Here is a 6,038-nt window from a genome sequence, read left to right on the forward strand (position 1 = left end):
TTTTTTTTTTTTTTTTTTTTTTTTGAAACAGTGTAGTTTAGCATCATACAGGGGAGAGGTTACTAGCACATTACCCTGTAATGGTTTTGCTTTTTTTAGAAAAATCCAAAGGCACAGTAGGTTTGTCAGTGGACAAGGGAGAGGTTACTAGCACTTTACCTTGTCTTGTTTTTGTTTTGTTTTGTTTTGCTGTCCAGAAGGCACAGCAGAGCTAGAAGGAGAAATAGGCTTATCATTAGTCGGAGAGTCCTCCCGAGGTGGAGGGGTCTTTTTACAATGAGAAGCCTGGGTTCAGGCAGGTAGTCCTTGGCACTTTACAGCGGTGTTGGTGGTTAACAGGACTTGGAAAGGGCCTTTCCTGTGTGGAGCCAAAGCAGTCTTTCGTTGATGGACTTTACGTAGACTCAGTCTTCGTGTTTCAATGAATGGCAGGGCTGCTAGGGTCTTGGGTAGCACGTCTTTTATTTGTGAGAAAACAGACCTAACACATTTTATTAATGCCTGGCAGTGTTTTGCAGATTTCATAGTTGCTTGGGCACATTCAGGCCCCCCTTTTTTTGGCTGTCAGCCAAGTCTTAGCTGTGGGCAGTGTTTTTGGATGGGGCCAGCGTCTTATTTTTGGACTGAGCTTGCTAGCTATTTTTTTTAGTTAACTTATTATTTTTTTTTTTTTTTGGCTTTTTTTAACCTACAAAGGAAACTTTTACTTTTTACTTATACACCTTTTTCCAGCAATGAACACATACACATTGCCATTATACAGTACATTAGTCTTATTATTTAATGTATGCCATGTACACCCTTTCAGTAAAATAACTTTATTACAGAGCTTTGGAGCAACAAACCAGGACAAGCACACCCACTTTTGAGGAGTTCACTTGGTACAACCTCTGGTGTCCAATAGCTTTTTTTTCCCCCCGAGCCCTCTGGCTAGAAATCTGAGGTTGCCAGAAGGATCCCATGGGCAATATGGGGAGTGGGTTAACCTTCCATGTCCTTGCTTCCAAAGACTGTTGGTATGCAAATTTTAACAACAATTTTTTTTAATTAAAAAAATCTGGCCAATGAAGTTTTTTTTTTTTTACTTAAGCAAATGTATTAGACTTTAGTATATTACATTTTCCTGATTTATCCAAACACTTTGTATTCCAAGTTGAATAAAACAAGTATCTGCTTTTTGATTTAACCCTTCTATTTAATTTTGAACTAGACTGTTTTATGAAAATATTAAACCCAACAATTCTGGCCACAAGACAAACACTACAAGACAGGACATAGAACACAAAAATAATTCCTATTGTACCAGTAAATGCATGGTACATTGAATGCTGTTCAGCTGGCATCCGTTTTCTTTGATGATCTGAAAGACAAAAGAACAGAGGTCTACCTCTTCTGGGCAGTCAGTTATTGCTTAAAATATTTTTTTTATATACACATACTTTTGTTGATTTTAGGCAAAACAGAATTACCCCATATTTTTTTGTATTTGTTTTATAGGCAGCCCAGGTTTTAGTGGCTTTTACTTTATTAGTTAGAAAATTGCATTAATACAGATGCTTTTTGGCTTGCTTTTAGATTTAAAGCTATTTATAGCTTAAAAATTTTTACGTAAAAAGGGACACAATTAACTTTTTTAGACTTTTGATTGCCTTTTACTTTTAATTTTTGCTTTTAAACACCCAGTGATTTGAAAGAGACAACACAACCTATGTTGGTAGGTTTGCATTTTTTTTACTTTTGCTACAATATACACTGCACATGTTTTGGGGAAAATGCACATTTTATTTACAATTTAATTTTTATAACATTAGCCACATTAATTTTTACACGAGGTGTAATTGTTTTTTTTGTGCTTACAAAATTTTTATGCACCGCTAGTAAAGTGACAGCTTGACTACACAGAGCCAGGGGCACTGTTTTTTTTTTTTTTTTTTTTTTTTTTATTTGCTATTTTGTTATTTAAAAACAAATTCAAATTTTTTATTTTTTTGGCTTTGACTACCCTGCTGCAGCCATAACCTTTGGTTTTTAGTTAAAACATTTTAAATTTTGTAAAGCATTAAGTTATTTTAAGGATTAAATGCTAAATACCATATTAAACAACATTAGTTTTCTGTGTTTGGCAAAAGTATTTTTGGTTTTTGCAACTTTAAACAATACCAATTTATTTTAAACTTATAAAACACAGATTTTACAAAAACCAATAATTTATTTGTTCCGGTGCCTGGTTTTTTAGTACCAGGCGCAAGGGAGTTAAGTAAATCGGAATGTTAAAAGATTTGGATTCGGGCCAATTAGTGCCCAGGGCTGGCCAATCCTGGGTGCAAAGCTGCAACAAGCGTGTCTTTGACATTTTTTTTTGAACACCGGGTAAAGGCCATTTACTTAACATATAATTTAAAGGGCTATTCTTAGAGGGTTTTACCAGAGACCCACTCATTTGCCTGCTGACACTTTAACAGAGAATTACACAGAGAACAGAGGGAATTATGGCCTAATAGGATTTTATTACAGGAATTTTTACTAATACTGACCGCTACAGGGGATGGGACAGAAGGATCCCAATTTGACTTTAGAGCTTTATTGCACGCGATGGCTTTCACTTTGAGGAATTACGAATGAGAGGCTCAGTTTTGTTTACACACCTAACGCCCAAATGTATAAGACAGAAATTTATTAATCGGAGTCGCCAGTAACTGTTACCGAAATATTGGGTTCACCTAGCTGAGAGCCAGTAACAGCCAGACAGGGATAAGGAAGAGTTTCTTTATTCTGCAGAAGAAAGGAGAGCTTTGCACCTTGGTACAAAGACTTTGTTTTACACACATTTTACCATTTTAGTTATATTTTGGGGATTTGAAATCCCCATGCTTATAATTACTTTTTTTTTTTTTTTTTACTATGCCCTTAAAGTTTTTAATTTGTTTTTTAATTTTTTTATTTATTGCCTGCCCGCTTGGGCCCAATTTTGCTTTTTTTGCTGAACCATTCTTTTTATGGTCACTGGCTTTTTTACTACCAATTTAGCTAGGAGGGTGAGGCTTGCCACTTGGGCAAAACGCATGGCCCATTGGTGTTTAACTATTTAATTTTTTTTTGTGGCAAACACACTGCTGTGTCAGCATATGCAAACACAAATGGTTAAATTTTGCCAATTTTCTGAAGGGCCGGTTTTTGTTTTGCCAGTGTTTTTTTTTTTTTTTTTGCTTGGAAGTTCTGTTTTAAGGCTTGCAACTTGCCCTGGGCGTAGGTTTGAGTTGCTGCTTGGTTTATGATCTATGCTTTTAATTGCTTAATTTTAGTTATTAAGTACACAACTTTTTTTTTTTAATTTTTTTATTGCCCAGGCCTGCTACGACTGGGGTAGATTTACCTGACACCCTTCCCAGTCAACCGGGGTGGAGAGAGGAATGCTAAATCCCTTTTTGGTTTTTAGACTTACTGCGGCTGAGAGTAGGCACACTTTTATACTTACACATGTACGTTTAGACTGGCCACGTCTGTGTATAACGTTCAGAGAAGGTGCTGTGCAATCTTCAACTTGCTTTTTTTTTGGGGAGGGCAGTTTTTTTTACGCCCTGGGGTTTTTTGGGGCGTCTTTTCAGTGATTCCAGTCCAGGCCGGCTGCCTGTGGCTTTTTTAGCGTCCCCAAACCATGCCGGCTCCAAGGTCGCAAAGGCAGACTGTTGGATTTTATTGGACAGTTAAGCTTTGCAAATGTAATTTTAGTCCTGTAACTTGTATTGCCTTTGGTTTGACTATGTTTATATTTTTTTACAGCCAGCTGGGGCCGAAAGTAGTTTTTTTTTATACTTAGCCTGGTTTGCATTGATTTTTGACCTTGAACGCAGATTAACTTTTTTTTTATTTTTGGACCAAGCTGAATTTTAAATTAACCCGTGTTTTTTGTTTTTTTTTTAATAGACAGATTGCTTCCATTGTGTGTTAGAGGCTTTTTGGTGATTAAAAGCTCCTTTGAGATGTATGATTTTATTTAGATTGAAGGTACCTTTTAGTGGGCATTGTTTAGATGAATTTTTACGCTTGTAATGATTTTAATTTTCTAAATACCTGCAGGTTTTAGGACCATAATGTACGTACATGTAATAAGCTGGGGTACCCTTAGGGGGTGAAAGGGAATTTTTAGACTGTCCCCCACCCATTTTCCAATCACACACACAGGGAGGATGCCCTGTCCGCTCTAGCGGCACATAAACTAAGGATTTTTTTTTACAGAGTACTCACACAGGAGAGGCTAACGAGGATGGCCAGGACCCTTTTACACCTTTTTTTTAGCAAAGAGCGTCGGCTAGTTTTAGAGAGACAGCGCCGCTTACTTTTGTTGCATTCAGTGAGATGATTAGACTGTTAATGGCTTACGCAGAGAGGAAAAGGGGAGGGAAGATGGGTTTACACACTTCTAGACCCAGGTAGCCTTTTTGCCGGACGATGCTAGGCCGAGTTAGCCCACCGTGGGTCGGATTTTTTAAAAGATTTTTTAGTTACCAGGCTTGCGTTAGAGTAGTTCTGGTCACGAGCCAAAAGACTTCGCAGAGTACTTTGGGCGTTTTTTGGTAACTCTTAATTTACACTGGTGTACACGCACACACCAAGGCCTCTATTTTCAGGTACTATTTCCAAGTACCACGATGCATTTACACTATGAGGCGGTAACAACCCCTCTTGAGGCGGTAAAAACCCCTCAGCACAGGTGCATACCCATGCATCTTTTATATGCATATATGGGGGCGGCCAAACTAACAGGTTCCCAGAACCGCATACAACTACCTTATTGGGGGCGGCAAAACAATTTCCCAGAACCGCTCTGCATTTGACCTTGCTGCACAGTTAATAAGTTCGGATGGCGTGAGCCCAACAGGGACAGATGGCCCCACGGACAGTCCTCCTTTGACACCCCAATAGAGATTTCAAAAGGTCTCCTACCTTTATTGTGGCGCCATGGGGTTCGAAGGGGAATGATCTGTAGCAGCTGCCGGTACCTCTGCGGGCGTTGCCATCCCGGACGAGCCCCCAAATTGTCGAAAATAACAGAGTTTTCACTTTTTGTTTGGGTACAGCAAATCAAATACTTTATTTTTTCTCTATTAATTGCATAAAAAAAAAAAGCTAAACAGGTCTTTTGACAGGTAAACAATTACAGCAAGCATTTATACCTTTTGTTACAAACAATGAGCAACAGCTGCATTTTGTTTATACATAGGTCATTCTAATATTTTGTTTTGCTTACTAATGTAGACTCTTAGTCTACATTCCATATTATTTACACATTATCTACACAAGGTCGCAACAACTTTTTACACAGTTCTTTTCCACTCGCCTCACACATTCCTCGCTTCTACAAATTTCGCTTTATTAGGGTTACAGTTAGCCTAACCCTTGCTAACGAACTGTCATGCATTGCATCCCCTTCCTGTCAGTTCTTTCTCTGCTTCCACAAGATGGTCCTGATGATTCCTGGCTTTGGCATCCTGGCCACGATTCAGGGCCCAAGGGTAGAAGGCATATAACTACATTGATAGAAAGATTGTAATGTGGTTAAAACACAGGGATGGGAGCCAGGAGACCTGACTTCTATTCCCAGCTCTGCCATTGACTCACTGTGTTGCCTTGAGAGGGTCACTTCAGCTCTCGGTTCTTCATTTTCCCCTGTTTTGCAAATGGGGAAATGATGCTTCTTCCACACCTCCCATGGGGGTAGCGAGGCTGAATTCGTTAACGAGCGTAAAGTGCAGTGAGAGTCACAGGCAGAAGGAGCTGTAGGGATACAGTGTTATTTCACTGCTAATCTTAAATTACATTCTGATGCATTGTGGCACTATGTGTGATTGATGGGATCACAGCAGAAAGTGGTATGATTGCCACTCCATCATTGGAGATTTTTAAGAGCAGGTTAGACAAACACCTGTCAGGAATAACAAGGAGTCTGGTGGCACCTTAAAGACTAACAGACCTGTCAGGAATGGTCTAGAACAGTGGTTCCCAAACTTCAACAACCTGTGAACCCCTTTCACTAAAAT

General features: G+C 38.8%; 1 protein-coding gene across 1 annotated transcript in view; it reads left to right on the plus strand.

The window, feature by feature from the left end:
* The window catches only part of TELO2 (telomere maintenance 2), a 54,441-nt gene that overhangs the window by 4,942 nt on the left and 43,461 nt on the right, over positions 1–6,038 (plus strand).

The sequence above is a fragment of the Terrapene carolina genome, unplaced genomic scaffold (assembly GCF_002925995.2).
Source record: "Terrapene carolina triunguis isolate 2854851 unplaced genomic scaffold, T_m_triunguis-2.0 Scaffold67, whole genome shotgun sequence".
Classification (NCBI taxonomy): Eukaryota; Metazoa; Chordata; order Testudines; family Emydidae; genus Terrapene; species Terrapene triunguis.